Source organism: Geotrypetes seraphini, chromosome 13 (genome assembly GCF_902459505.1).
Source record: "Geotrypetes seraphini chromosome 13, aGeoSer1.1, whole genome shotgun sequence".
NCBI classification, from domain to species: Eukaryota; Metazoa; Chordata; class Amphibia; order Gymnophiona; family Dermophiidae; genus Geotrypetes; species Geotrypetes seraphini.
Genome location: NC_047096.1, coordinates 49,572,505 through 49,589,103, shown reverse-complemented (window position 1 = coordinate 49,589,103; position 16,599 = coordinate 49,572,505). Strand labels below are relative to the sequence as shown.

At 40.2% G+C, this 16,599-nt stretch overlaps 1 protein-coding gene across 2 annotated transcripts in view; it reads left to right on the top strand.

Moving 5' to 3' along the window:
- Positions 1-3,044: 3,044 nt before the first annotated feature.
- Positions 3,045-16,599, top strand: part of KCNJ5 (potassium inwardly rectifying channel subfamily J member 5) — a 112,613-nt gene continuing 99,058 nt past the window's right edge. For both annotated transcript variants that reach the window (XM_033919209.1, XM_033919210.1), the window contains exon 1: positions 3,045-3,350. The gene's annotated coding sequence lies outside the window, so the exon portion shown is untranslated. The remainder of the gene's footprint in view (positions 3,351-16,599) is intronic.

The window sequence follows — 16,599 nt, the reverse complement described above, 5'->3', positions numbered from 1 at the left end:
CATCACTTATCAAGCCTATTCGAATACATCTTGTCAGAGTTCCTCTGTCATCTATATGATCCGATGCCCATGCCAATTGCTCTATATTGGACGGACAAGCAGGAAAATTAATATCCGCCTAAACGAGCATAAATCTAGAATAAATACAGGAAATATAGAGGCTCCCCTTGTCCAACATTGGAGGGAGAAAAAACATAAAATTATAGATATGAAATGGAGGGTTATTGACCAGGTTTCTAGTGGGTGGGAGGGTGGAAATATTAAAGATAAATTAAATTTTAAAGAACAGAAATGGATCTACAGATTAAATACAGTGATACCTTTAGGATTAAACGCTGAAATTGAGTGGTTCTCTTTAATTTGAATGAGGTTGTGATATTGCAATAGAATACAATGGGGAAATCAGCTGGGAGGTGTGTCTGACGCTAGAGATACGTCATGACGCTAGAGTATAGCTATTTATAGCTTTAAACGCCGCGGCCATGTTTTCCTGATATAAAACTCTACAGCGGGAAGCATGAGTCGCTGGATTTAAGGTATTGTAGAATGTTTGTTATTTAAACTATATTGGTTTAAAATCACTATAAAAGTTAAATTACTTAATTAAATTGTTATTACCGCAGGGGGATTCCTTGATACAGCCCGTAGGGGCGAAACATAGTCTATGTCGGAGTGCCTACCCCCACCCGCGTAGATGAAAACAAAGCAAAAGATGAGTACTGTTTTGATACTTTAAATAACAAAAGAAATATTTATATACATTATTGAAGAAATAAAAAGAATTTAGTGACCTATGACGATTATGGGTGCCGCTATAGGTCTGTATGTTCTTTGAAGATTTATGAACATACCCCTAGGCATTTCTGAGGTCAGTGGGTTAAGAGACTTTAGAGCCTCTCCAATTATTACTTTACAAAAGTAATAAATCACACATACTCATATGTAAATTTAATAAGTCATACATACTCATGTGCACCCACAGACTGAGACTGTCAATTTGACACAAATGTAATAATTCACACACACTCACATGTACACCCACAAGGATTCACATGCAGACTGAGACTGTCAATGTGACACAAATGTAATAACTTACACACACTCACGTGTACACCCACAAGGATTCACATGCAGACTGAGACTGTCAATGTGACACAAAAGTAATAAATCACACATACTCATATGTAAATTTAATAAGTCATACATACTCATGTGCACCCACAGACTGAGACTGTCAATTTGACACAAATGTAATAATTCACACACACTCACATGTACACCCACAAGGATTCACATGCAGACTGAGACTGTCAATGTGACACAAATGTAATAACTTACACACACTCACATGTACACCCACAATGATTTACATGCAGACTGAGACTGTCAATGTGACACAAATGTAATAACTTACACACACTCACATGTACACCCACATGGATTCACATGCAGACTGAGACTGTCAATGTGACACAAAAGTAATAAATCACACATACTCATATGTAAATTTAATGTCATACATATTCATGTGCGCCCACAGACTGAGACTGTCAATTTGACACAAATGTAATAATTCACACACACTCACATGTACACCCACAAGGATTCACATGCAGACTGAGACTGTCAATGTGACACAAATGTAATAACTTACACACACTCACATGTACACCCACAAGGATTCACATGCAGACTGAGACTGTCAATGTGACATAAATGTAATAATTCACACATTCTCATATGTAAATTTAATAAGTCACAGACTGAGACTGTCAATTTGACACAAATGTGATAATTCACACATACTCACATGTACACCCACAAGGATTCAGATGTAGACTGAGACTATCAATGTGACACAAATGTAATAAGTCACACATACTCATATGTAAATTTAATAAGTCATACATACTCATGTGCACCCACAGACTGAGACTGTCAATTTGACACAAATGTAATAATTCACACACACTCACATGTACACCCACAAGGATTCACATGCAGACTGAGACTGTCAATGTGACACAAATGTAATAACTTACACACACTCACATGTACACCCACAAGGATTCACATGCAGACTGAGACTGTCAATGTGACACAAATGTAATAACTTACACACACTCACATGTACACCCACATGGATTCACATGCAGACTGAGACTGTCAATGTGACACAAAAGTAATAAATCACACATACTCATATGTAAATTTAATGTCATACATATTCATGTGCGCCCACAGACTGAGACTGTCAATTTGACACAAATGTAATAATTCACACACACTCACATGTACACCCACAAGGATTCACATGCAGACTGAGACTGTCAATGTGACACAAATGTAATAACTTACACACACTCACATGTACACCCACAAGGATTCACATGCAGACTGAGACTGTCAATGTGACATAAATGTAATAATTCACACATTCTCATATGTAAATTTAATAAGTCACAGACTGAGACTGTCAATTTGACACAAATGTGATAATTCACACATACTCACATGTACACCCACAAGGATTCAGATGTAGACTGAGACTATCAATGTGACACAAATGTAATAAGTCACTCAAATGTACCCACAGGGTGAGAAATTACCAGTAAGTGACAAGAGAATCCGAAATTACTTTCAGAATCAGCCCTTCTTCCTCCTGTCTCTGCAGGATCTGAAGCTGGAAGCAGTAACACTGTCGCAGTCTGTACCTTGAGTGGGAGAGACTTTGCCATCTCTTGTTCTGCTGTCTCTCAAGGTAAGGGATGTCAGTCTGATTCTGTGGCAGTCCAGAAGGAAAATTGCAAATATATCCTTCCCCCAATGACTTTCTGTTGTGCCATCTTTTTCTCTTTCTTTTGCTCTCACACACACACATAGACACACACACTGTCTCTCCCCCTCTGGAGCTCCTGTTCATTCAGAACAGATAATGCCACTGGTCACATGGCATCATTCTCTCCTCTCTCTCGCTCAGTCTTTCCCCACCCCTTTAAAAAGATTTATAACACGGATTTCATTTGTACTACACAGAGAGAGAGAGAGAGAGAGAGTGAAAGAGCACAGACAGATCAGGAATGGAAGGTGAGTCTTGGCTGGCACTAGCTGCAGCCATGGGGCTGTGAAGACCGAATGGAAGCTGTATTGAAGTCAACGGAGCCTGGAAACAGACAGACAGGAATGCAAGGAGAGGGTTTGAGGAAAGATGCCCTTGGGGACACAATGTAGGCTTCAGCATTCACAGAATAAAGCAAGGAATGGAAATCCAAAGGAGGTACAGCAACTCGCCTCATGCCAGGACAAAACTCTCTCTATAAATGAAACTCAGAAGCCATATGTCTGGGCAAGTAAGTTATGTTTTCCCTTCATCTTTCTTTCTTTCCACTCGCTGATGGCTCAGAATTGCTGAAGTTTGTTGGGATGGGGTCCACTCTCCTCCTCCATACCAAAGGTCTCCAGGGAATCCTGGGCACAGCTGTGCACATTCTACTCAGAACTGCATATGGGGTTCTTATTCTCTCAAGCATCAGAAATATACAAGCCAAGTCCCATGCCAACATTCTTGTGTTGCCCTTCCCTCCCGCCCCATCTCACCTTCCCTCATCCTTTTTACTTTACTCCCTGTTAATCTTAGAGTCTGGTTCGTGGATATCTAACTTGGGGATGTAGTCCAGCGTGTGGTTGAGGAAGATTTGGAGGAACTGGGTGAGGCCGTTAGAGACAGTGGGCCAGTTGAGGCTTGTGTTGGCGGCTCAGACAGGCTGGAAGACTGTGAGGGAAGCAGTGACCTTGAGGTGGACGGGTATGGGATAGTTTCTGCAGGTGCAAGCCTGGTGCACCCCTAAACTAGCAGGATAGGGGATCCCTTTTTAGCAGGAATATACATTGACCTCCAGGATGCCATATAAATGGACAAGAGGGATGTTTAAAAAGCTTTGAATATTGGGCCCAGATATAAAGGGTTGGATAATTCTTGGAGGAAAAGTCTATAAACCATTATTAAGATAGATCTGGGGAAAGCCACTGCTTATAGCATGGAATATTGCCACTTTATGGAACTCTGCTAGGTACTTGAACTGGCCACCAAGAGCAGCATACTAGGCTAGATAGACTTTTGGTCTGACTCAGTTGGGCAACTCTTATGTTCTTATAGTGGCCCCTATCTAGAACTGACCTAGATAGGGGAGAAACTCTAACTGTTTAGTTTACTTAGTAGCACAGCAGTACTCTGTAGAGTTGTCATAGGGGATGGGCTAATCCGTCATAGGGGATGGGCTAATCCAGTCCTGGTTTTATCCTAGGGTGCCCACGGACTTGAAGCTTTCATTTCGCCATGGAAAACAAGGGTCAGGCCAGTTTAGAAGACTGTTGGCATAAGAACATAAGATTTGCCACTGCTGGGTCAAGCTAGTGGTCCATCGTGCCCAGCAGTCCGCTCACCCAGCGGCCTTTAGGTCAAAGACCAGTGCCCTATTTGAGTCTAGCCTTACCTACATACGTTCTGGTTCAGCAGGAACTTATCTAATCTTTTCTTGAATCCCTGGAGGGTGTTTTCCCCTATAACAGCCTCTAGAAGAGCGTTCCAGATTTCTACCACTCTCTGGGTGAAGAAGAACTTCCTTACGTTTGTACGGAATCTATCCCCTTTTAACTGTGTACATCCATGTGGAGAAGCTGGGTTTAATTCTTGGATCAGGTTTCTGCTTCTCTGGTTTGCCATAGTTGAGATTCAGTGGAGGCAGCATTAAAAGGACAATATTATAACAGTGTGCCTATTTATAGACACCTAGGGGCTGACTCTATAAATGGCTCCTAGGTTGGGTGTCGCTAGGTGCCTACATCGGTGAAACTTAGCGGCACAAAGCCGAATTTCACATGGAATTCCAATTTTATTTAAAAAAATTAGCATTTTAATTGAAAATGCCATTAAAAGTCAATTAAAAACAATTAATTTAACTTTAATTGAAGTTGCACGTGGAATTCAGTGTGGCACCTACCAATGCATAAGTTGAGGTGCCTACCAGTCCCTAGTAACACCTGCTTTGGGGTGAAGAATAGGCATGGTATGACTCAGGTGCTGGTAGGTACTGGTAGGTGCTGACTCAGGTGCTGGTAGGTGTTAGACGCCAGTAAATTAAAACAGGAAAGCTCTGGCCTAATATATTGGCACCTAACATAATGCCTACCAGTATCTACGTTGAGTTAGGCGCTAGTAGGCATGATTCTGTAAATGGTGCCTAGCAGTTGATTGACAACCACGTCAAATGGTGCCTAGGAGTTATTTAGAATCAGCCCTCTAGAGGGTACCTGAAAGCAGCACAGTCAATAAAGGAAAATAGGCACATGACAAGCAAATCTGTAAGCTACCGCCTACATTTTAGGGTCAATATTAAGGCACCGGGTAGTGAGTATTTTGCTGATTACTGACGGTGTTATTTGCAGATATTCAAAGCTAGGACCTGTGCGAGCTTTGGCTTTGAATATCCGGTTATTTTTTTGACTGGTTAAGACATAGCCGCTTAAAGTTGATATTCATCGCTTATTGGGTCATGAATTACCACCAAAGAATAGAACAGATGTTTATGTTGTCCCATTTATGTGGTAAACCTAGCCAAGTGCTGACTTCGTCCCTGGAACGCCGCAAACATAGGCTGCTTTGAGTCTGGCACTAACGGCAATATTTGACAGCACTTAGCTGGTTAAGTGCCGCAAATATTAGCACCCACTCTGGCCAAGAGATTTAGCTGGTCAGCAGCTAGCTAAATTGCTTTAAATAACACAAAGAAAGATGAGTATATGACAATGCAGAAATAATGATTATAGTATATGTATATAGATGATATAAATAGGTATTTAGCTCATGTATTGTAGCATCATTACTAGAGCTCATGTATTATAACACTTTTACTGAAGTTCATGCAGACTGCTCAGAATTGACTCCCCAGTCATTAGTAGCAGTATAGAAGCTTCCAATAAACAATATCGGGCCCTATGTTTATAGAATAAAAGCATTGCAGATGTGATAAACACCAATAATTGGCAGTGAAATGCAAAAGTGCTACGTGCTATTCTTATAACTAGTGGGTAGAAGTCAGTAAATGGTGCCCAAAGTTAGACATGGGAAGATCCACACTAAGCACTAAGCAACCTTTATAAAATTAGTGCTCAGTGTTCATCTCCACACCCAAATTTGGGCTTGTAAAGCTTTGCATGTAGCTAATGGCAGTTTGGTGCATAAATGACCCTGTTCTATAGAACACTGTGCCTTGGCCTACCCATGCCCCCTTTTGAATTGCATGTGAGACAGTTTAGGCATGCATTGTTATAAAACAGTGCAAAGGCAAATCTGTGCTTAAGTCCAAATTGGGATGGGAAGTGATATACCACCTTTCTGTGATTGCAATCAAAGCAATTTACATATTATACATAGGTGCTTATTTTGTACCTGGGGCGATGGACAGTTAAGTGACTCACAAGATTTGTGAGAACTGAACCCAGGTTCCCTGGTTCTCAGGTCACTGCACTAACCTTTTGGCTACTTCTACACTCCAATTAATGTCAATAATTGATGGTTTAACAGCTCCTTAACTAATTAGTAGGCACACGGATCTGGGATCCACGCCCAAATTTGGCAACCTTTATAAAATCCAGGACAGTCGATTAGATCACTTAGGGCTAGATTCAGAAAGCAAACCGATCATGTACCGATCAGTTTGCGACCCCTTGATGACCAAATTTCCCTCCAGCCTGATTCACTTCCCTCTCCTGCGATCCGCTTCCAATCCGTGCATGCAAATGAGGGGAAACGCATGCAAAGTAGACAGGAACGCGATTCACCAAAGAAATTTTGTGCTGGCCAATCAACGCAAGAAGCGACTGCTGGGGACCGGTCGAAAACATCTTTCTGACTCTCCTGCTCTCTGCACGCCCTGCTCTGCCCCATCTGTCTCCTGCCTGCTTGCCTTGAATGCCACCTTGCTCTGCCACATATATCTCCTGCCTGCTCGCCCCAAATGTCACCCTGCTCTGCCCCGCATTACGAGCCCGTGGTTTTAAAACCATGGGCTCACTGGGCTACAAAAGTTTTAAAAATGTTAAATAAAAATTTTTTAAAAACTCGTGGCTCACAGGGGTCTTGACGCATGCGCAGACCATCTACAGTTGGTCTGTGCATGTGCGGGATCGCACAATAGCAATCTGTATAGGCCAGATAAGGACGTTCCTCTAAGCACCCTCATTTGAATGTTTCTATTTTGTGAATTCGTCGGACCTGCCCCAATCGGGCCCGCAGGTTCGTGAATCTAGGCCATAGCCAATAACTGTCAGGGGAGTGCACATGAGGGGATAGCTTGAGAGAACACTATCATTTGTGGGCATTGCATGGAGCACTTAGGCACTCCCACTAATGCCAAGCATTGACCGCGTGCCTAACTCATAGCGTGCCAATGTAGCTTTGCTCTAGTGTTCTATAACCACAGCCACACCTTTAATTCATTATAGAATTGGTGCTATATGCATCCCATTATGGTGCCTAAATAAAGTGCCAATTTATAGAGTTGCCAGACTACTTTCCTTTATAGAATACGAGTGTAACCACACACACACACTGTACTAGCTACTGTATGTATGTATTTATTTATTTAATAAAAAATTTATATACCGCATACAACTATGCGGTTTCCATATCACATACATAAAAATCTTGTTTCCCTCTGATTATCACATATAACATAGACATGTCTAAACAACATCATTAATCGTCCCTGTTATAATAGGGATAGAGCACAAATTCAATCAATTCAGAAATACAAGCAAGCTTTAAATCATACATTGGTGTCAGAAAAATTCTAAAAGGCGATTATCAACTGAAAATATACCTTAACATAAGAAGGCATTGGCAAACAATTGAGTTTGCAGCATTTTCTTAAAATTCATCCTCCCCATACAAAACTGCAAGAAACCAGGCGAGGCATTCCATAGTTCTACGCCAGCCACAGATATCATTGATGCTCCGATCCTAGCATGCATACTCGACATTCTACCCTCCAAACTTAATTTCATCCCATTTACGTCTCTAAGCTCTCTATCTATTGTGTATGTGTTTTTATTTGCAGTTAAGCACATGCCTAAATGCTGGCAATACATACATAACTTATAGTATTCTATATATAGTATGCATATAAGTGTGAGACCTACCCACGATCCACCTTGTGTATTCCCACCTACCCATGATCCACCTACCCACGATCCGTCCATGTGTATTCCCACCTGTCAAATGCATGCTATGTAAGATATGAGTGTCCTTATAGAATACTGCTTAGGCAAATATTAAAATATTTACATATATGTATGCAAATAATTTACCTATGCAATTGTCATGTAAATGCTAGCACCATCTTTGTTGAATTGCCCCCTAAGAGTCTCCATCAGCTAGGGAAGAAATCTTAGCTATTACTTAATGGTAATACCTAGCATCCAGACCTAGGACCCACATTAGGAAAGCTCTGAAAGGTGTCATGGCCAAGAACTGTCACTGTCACTGTGGCCAAGAACTGTCACTGAGATGAAGCAAATGGGACAAAAAAAATCCTGTTTTTTTTTTTTCCAAATGAAGGATGGCAGAACCAGAGTCAAATAGAGACTAGTTCTGATTGGGATAGAACCTGAAAGAAGCAGGTAGATACAGCACACACCCCTCTCCCCCTCCCCGAAAAAAAAGTTATTCATTGTGCAAATTAGTTTTTGCATGCTATAGACAGGGTAAAACCAGCACTTGATTAAGCCTTTCCTTAAGATGTAGACTTTGTTGGCAGCCCTAGTAATCTCCTGAGATTTCTAGACTTTGCATACAGATGGAAGATCGGATTCTTCCTGAAAGCTAAGAAGCATTGGCATGCTTTGATCAATGTTACAGCCAGGTTAAGATTCAACTCTGGTTCTTTGGCTCTCTCTGGTCCTTCGTGCTCTGTTGACAGTTCAGAGAAGACTGGAATCTAAGGGGAACTGCAAAACTGGGCCTGAGCTGAAACATCCCTGCAGTTCTGGGAGAATCTGTATGGTACATCTGCAAGAAGAGATAGTTTGATGTTCTGAAACCAGAGAAGCTTAGACAATTTCCTATTTTTTATGTATTTTTATATTTGCCAAAGCAGAAGTGCTAAATTATAAAGCTTTCACTTTAAACTAAAATATTCTACAAATGACTATCATATTTTGCCTCTGAATTTTCCATCATAACTGTGGAAGTATTAATGTTTAAAATTTAGAAAGTTCCCTCACTTACCTATGTTAATGAACTGGTGAACTTCTGAGAGACTCATTAGAGCCCTTTGGAAGTATCACAGCAATCCAAACAAAGCAAGAAACTGACGGGCAGAGGCTTATCCAAACAACTCGCGGGCATTGTACATATGTATGAACACAACACAGACGGCTTAAGAGTTGATCTTCATTGAAACAGTCTATAAGCATCACACGCCTACGAGTAAAACATGACTGCAGCTCACAGAGCTGAAGAATGACTCGGGGGGAAGGCGAGTTTTAAAGGGTCTGCAGAAATAAGCAATAAGAAGATTTAAGAATGGGACAGGATGACAAAAGGGAAACCCAGAACCAAGGGACATGCTCTATATCACTGTTTTCTGTTGATGTTTCAGGAAAGTCTGTAATGAATCCTGTAATTTGCTTCCTGCAATGTCTCCCTTTGGGGGTGGCTGTGTTTAAGTGCCAGAAATAAAGTAAAATAAAAAAAATGGAATGGGAACCACTGTGATTCCAACACAAAGGTAATGTTTATTATGCATCCACTAAAAAAGACTTGACGCAGAACTGCATTCCAGCACAAAGCATCTCCTCAGGAATCAGAGTCAGTTTCGATGAAACTGTTCATAAAGATATACAAAAAGTGTAACAAGCACCGCCTACAATATCTTGAATAAGCAGTAGCAGAAATGGCAGAAACACCAGGAACACACCTGTCTGTGTAAAGTACTGATAGTGGCAGTATGTTTCTGATATTTAGAAACAGAAACATGACGGCAGATAAAGGCCGAATGGCCCATCTAGTCTGCCCACTCTTTCAATCATGGCTACTCCCAGGCCTGCCTGAGGACTAGTATCTAATCATTGCTGATTAAAAAGCTCAAGCTTGTTATTCAATTTAGTTTGACAGATTTCAAATCAAAATCACTGTTCAAAATGAATTTGAAATCAAAATCAGTGTGCCAGTTGTAATTTCAAAACAGAAATCAGTCAACAAATGATTTCAAATGAAAAATTGACAGAGCAAAGAACTGTTATTAAATGTAATTGGTCACTGGTCAGCATTAAAGATTAATCCATCAATATTGATAACCATGGAAGTGCGAATTACAAATTCATTTATGGCATGAATTAATATATAAATAGGGTTTATGGACTTTGGTAGCTTAAGCTCAAGTTTAGACTTCACTGGTGTTACTGACCATCACAGTAATAAGTTCATAAATTCTAAGTTTAAATCAACATCCAGCAGCAAATTATTTTTTGATTTTAATAATCAAAAAAGATACAAAATCACTTGAATATGTGATTTCAAAGCCAAAATCAAAATCAGGGTGAAAAAGTGATTTAAAGTTAAAATAAAAAAATTATATAAAATTGTCATTTCAATGTACTTGATTTGAAATCATACCTAGCATTTTCAGCAAAAGTGTAGTGAATGTATGACATAATCTCTCAGTGGAGGTGGTGGAAACAAAAAATATTATCTGAATTCAAGGAAGCTTGAGATAAGTATATTGGATCTTTAAGAGAAAGGAAGGGAGTAGATATCATTAATATGCATACTATTTAGGCCATATGGTCTTTATCTGTAATTTGGCTAACCACATCTAGGTATTTCCAGAGCAGACCTATATCTGACAATCCAGATTCCACTTCTCTCTTGCAACTTTGAAATGATAAAAGTTTATTGATGGCACATCAATATCCCTACTTCCATTTTCTTTTTAAACTTAAGCCAGCAGCCAGCTCACAATCCCCATCTACCCTTCCTCCCTCCTGCTGTTTTTATAAACTCATGCAAGGGGTGGTGTGGTGCGTGACATCATTCCTAACATCCACTCCTATGACTCTTATAATTTAAACTGGAGGGAAGAGATGATAGCACACCTGGTATTGTTCCTCCTTTCCATAACATTTAAAAAAATGGGAGAAGCATATAGACCCCTTCAAGATCCCCCTCCTTCTGCACTCTGAAAAATATTATACCCTGATCCCCCCTCTCCATCTTTACCCCTTAGCGAACTGACCTAATGAGATCTAGCAGGTCTCAATTTTTTCTTCCTGCTAGTTCCTCAATCAAGCATTACTCTGACATCAAAGATACTAGCAGCAATGCCAAGATGTGTAACCAGCATAAAGAAAGAGTGTGTCATCCTGTTGGATCAAGCCACTGTCTTAAATTTGATAGGGGGTGTGCAATAGTTTTAAGTTGGTGGAGGGAGAGAGCCGTGCTATTTATCCCCCTGATTAAATTATTCTAATTAAGAAACTTTTGACTGCAATTACTTGTTTACAAACTGCCTGGATCATTGGGTTGTCTTGGCAAAGGTTGCAACCTTAATCCATAATGACACCGTTAGCTGAGTTTGGAAGCTATGAACACTTTCAGTTACAATAGACATGACTGTCATACACATAAGAGAACAAAATGGATAGAGAATGAAGTGTAAATTTCAGAAGACCATGCATTTAATTATAAGGAATCAAATCTAGGGTAATTGGTGATACTGCAGTATAGGGATTCGAAAATGCAAAATTAGAAGATCAATGACTGTTTTCAGTTTTCTGCAGCAGAATTGGGTATCTAGCAACACTTAAGCTCCTGACTTTTCAAGCCACCAAGGAGCTTGTGTCCAGATCTGAGTTCTTTGGAGGCCCTAGGGGTTTAATGTAAATCACTCTTCCTTTGACACACCAACTGACTTGTCCCAAAGAAGCTTCCTGAAGATTAGCCAAGAAGTGTCTTAAGACCTCCTCTTTATATTTATTACTTCTAAGAGACAGATCAGCTGCTAAGTGAAGGGGAGAGGGTGGTGCAGTGGATAAAGCTACAGCTGCAGTACCTTGCAGTTGTGAGTTCAAACCCACACTGTTCCTTGTGACCCTGGGCAAATCACTTGAGGGCAAATTCTATAAGAAGCAGCCGAAAGTTAGGCACCGATATAGGCACTGTTCAGCACGATTCAAGAAAAATTGGGTTCTGTTTACTGAATCACGCTGAGTGGCACCTATTTTGGAGGCACCCATTAAATAGGCCAGCTCTAGGCACAACTAAAAGTTAGGCACCCATGCAAGCGCTTAAGCACACTTAAGAGAAGTAATTCTGTAAGAAGATGCTTAACATGCATAGTGCCTATTTTTATGAAGGCCACCTAAATTTTTAGAGGCGCCTTGTTACAGAATCGTGCTTTCTTAATAGGTGCCTATGTTTTAATCATTGCTGATTAAAAAGCTTAATTGAGCTTAATTGATTCAATTTAGATAGGTGCATATCTAGTTGGGCGCCTCCAAAATAGTTGCCTAACTTTAGGCGTTGGTTACAGAATTTGGGCCTTAATGCCCCCATTGTCCCAGGTACATTAGCTAGATTGTGAGCCCACACAACCAGACAATAAATTCAGTAAATCATTCTGAGGGAAAACAGTATAGAAAATTGAATAAGTCAAGAGAAAGTCATTTTCTCTTGATTCATAAGAGACATTAATTGCTTCTGCTGCTCAAAGAGGTGGGCAGGCAGATTCCTAAACCAGGCAATAAGGAGAAAAACCCCTAAGGCTGTTATTGATTAAATTTAAAGAAACATTCAACTCTACTACAAAGTTCCTCCTAAAATTTGGCAACTTTGACCATGTTACCTATGTTATAAGCATTTTCAACTCTTCTACCAAGTCTTTGCTATAATATGAAATAGGAATACAAAATTCTGGAACCTAGTAACATCTGAGCTTTCTTTAAATTCTCAGCTATAATGCCGCAGGTACAAGGCAGTCTTTCTCTGTTCCTGTCAAAAATAACTTGTGGTAGCTAAATTATAAGAACATGCTACATTTTTCTTTCTTTTTAAGCCATCCCAAAGGAAGCTATAAAGAAATTATATCTAATGGGTTGAGAGCAGCTGGCTTGGCTGTCTGAAGAGCAAAATACCTTTCTGAAAAGTTAATAGAACAGCACCAAATTTGGTATAGAGAATATCTGCATGTTGAAATGACATGTTGGGTTCACAAATGGGCCAGATCAAACAGGGGGTCCCAGAGAAATTAATGGTCCAGGGCCTTTCTATGGGCAAAGCAGTTCCATTTCATGCAGCGTACACATACAGTGAAACATAACAGTTATGGAATTATTTCTTTCAAATTGGGTCTCCCCTCCTTTCTACTCTCCTAGTGACAGAGATACAGAGAATCAATACATACAAGCTGCTTATAAAGTGAATAGTGAAGCAGCTGAGAGAAAGAGCATTCTACCATGAGTCAGGCCAAAACATGACAGCATGTTTCAAATTAAGCTGAAAACTGTCTGTCCATATGAACCAGTGGGTGATGTGTTCTCTTTGGAGCAAATTCTCAAAGCTGGGCCAACTCTGTCCTGCTAATGCTTAAATAAGATTTGTAGCGCTGGTGTGTCACAACCTGAGCCCTCATTCTGATTTCAATTTCTGACTCATCAGTTCCTCAAATCGGGTGGTGGAACTCTGGGTAAGGATCATAGTTATCACCAATCCTCTATAACCTCTTCATGAGTTCACTAGGCAGTATAAAATTCAACAACAACAAATGTGTATTCTCATACACATATGACATTCTTCTATTCATCCCAATTAATCGTGACTTCTATCGATACAACGCTGTTAATATAAAAAAGAATAGACAAAATACAGACCTGGGCCACATCCAACAAACTCAAGCTAAACACAGACAAAACCAAATTATTTGATTTCATAGCTTTACACACAGTCTCAGGATCCACACTGCATATCAACAAGACATTCAAGGTCGTCAAAGTCATACTCAAGTCTAATCTAATCTAATCTAATCTAAACCTTAAGTTTATATACTGCATCATCTCCATGAGAATGGAGCTCGACACGGTTTACAAGAACTTAAAATAGTGGGTAGAGAAGAAGAAAAAGGATTACATGAACTTATGTGTAGAAGGGGGGAAAGAAAGGGGGGAAGGATAGAGCTACAATTTGCTGAAAAGCCAGGTTTTCAGTTGTTTGCGGAATAACTGAAGGGAGCTCAAGTTCCGCAGCGGGGTGGTGAGGTCATTCCAAAGACCTGTGATTTTGAAGAGAAGGGATTTTCCCAGTTTGCCTGAATAGTGGATGCTGCGTGGAGAGGGGAAGGCTAGTTTAAGCCTTTGGGCAGTTCTGGAGGAGTCAGGACTGGAGGAGTTGAAAGACAGTGGGATAAGAGGAGGCAGGATTCCGTGAATGATCTTGAAAGCCAGGCAGGAACATTTGAAATGGATTCTGGAGATTATTGGGAGCCAATGAAGTTTGGCAAAGAGTGGGGGGGGCATGGTCAGACTTGCGTTTTGAGAAGATCAGTTTGGCTGCAGTATTCTGGATTAGCTGGAGTCTTAGAATACTTTTTTTTGATAGATTTAAGTAGATGGCATTGCAGTAATCTAGTTTGGAGAGGATGATGGATTGGACAAGGATGGCAAAGTGTTGTTGGCTGAAGTAGGATCTAGCTTTCCTCAGCATGTGAAGGCTGAAAAAGCATGATTTTGCCAAGGAGTTGAGGTGGTCAACCTTATTGTTCGATTCTCAAGTATCCAATTTAAGAAAGAAAACCTTCTACAATAAAAGAAGACTAAGACATATTAGACCTTTCTTTCAAGAGTGCCATTTTGCCATACTAACGCAAATGCTTATACTGTTCCAGCTGGATTAGTGCAAATCCTTCTATGCAGATATAAACTCTACTCTCCTGAACAAATTATAGATGATTCAAAATATGGCAATTAGACTAATACTCAAACTAAAATAATTTCAGGAGACCTGAAGAGAATTGCAGATTTATAACTAATGAAGAATTGCAGAATCACACCATGCTCACACTCTTTATGTTTTGAAAACTACTAACATCGGGACTCCTGAGGCAGAGATCGAAATGGGGCCGCGTTGGGACCCCTAAAGTTACATCTAGAGCTAAATGAACACAGTGGTGGCAGTTCCTTCGTGTTAAATAAGAGAAGACATTTAACTTCATATTATAAAAAGATTCTAAGAACTTTTATTCTTTAAAGATAACAACCTTTTGAGTCTTCAAGTGTGACCACGGACTTGTTAAGGTGCTATGACTGGAAGGTGAACTCTTTTTCAGGGAGGTTTAATAGCCTTCCCTTCAGAGTTTCATATCTCTGAGCTTTTTTACTTTATAGACTTGATTATTATTGGAACCAGTTCGTTCATAATATTCATTATTCTTTCTGGTTTCTTTTTGTTTGATAGTTCATAACCCTGAACCATTTATAAGGGAATGTTTTTTTTCAATGGCATAGATATTTTGCATGTGTCCCATTAAAAAGAAAGAAAAAAAAAATCCCCCACCACCAATAACAGCCCTCCCAATGACCCCCGATGAACGCAGCACCAGGAATCTCCCCTCCCTACAAGAAAAAATTGGCAGGAAGGATGCCCACTCCCTTCTGCTCTGCCGTCCCCCCCCCCCCCCATGAGAGAAAATTAGCAGGAGGTATGCCCACTCCCTCCTGCCAATGGAGACCCCCACTCCAAACCATCCTCTACCCTCCCCCAAAAAATAAAAGGCAGGAGGGATGCCCACTCCCTCCTGCCACCAGATGAAGGAGGGAGTGGGCACTCAGTTTTTTGATGCCTAACTTTTAGCACCATTTATAGAATTCCTCTTCAAATATTTGGTAACTTTACTAGTAGGCTTTCTACTTCCCAAGCCTTCTCTTTAGATGTACTCGACTACAAGACTTTTAGAAAAGAAATAAAGACCATACTCTGAAAAAAGAAATAATACCGCAAGTCTCAAACTCCACCTCTCACTAAAGCCAACTATCCCAAACAAATAACCTTACCCATTTCTCACTCTTTTTGAAAATTACCAATTTTTTTTTTTTTTTGTAAGTTCTTGTTGTAATACATCTTGGATAATTCTTTTGTAATCCGCCTTGAACTGCAAGGTAATGGCGGAATAGAAATCCCTAATGTAATGTAATGTAATGTAAAACCAACTCAGGAAAAGTTCATTCTTTCTTTGCTCCTTTCTTCCGAGATATTTAGTTGAAACTACAGTCTGCATACAGATACATCCAAGAAAGTTCATGTGGACTCTTCGTATATGCCAGGAACACTTGACTTGGAGGAGAAACATCCTATTAGTGGTTCAGACCACATCCTAATCGCTCTTACATGTCTATGATCTTTGCTCTTTCCTGTGGGGAAGCACAGACATTTAATAAGAGAACTAAGGCACCCTTGCCTTGACATAACATTGCCATAAATCCAAGACTGGCCTGAAGTCTCCTTCAAGGACCGGGGCAACTTGGAACTCTAATGCATCTCAAATCTTCTGC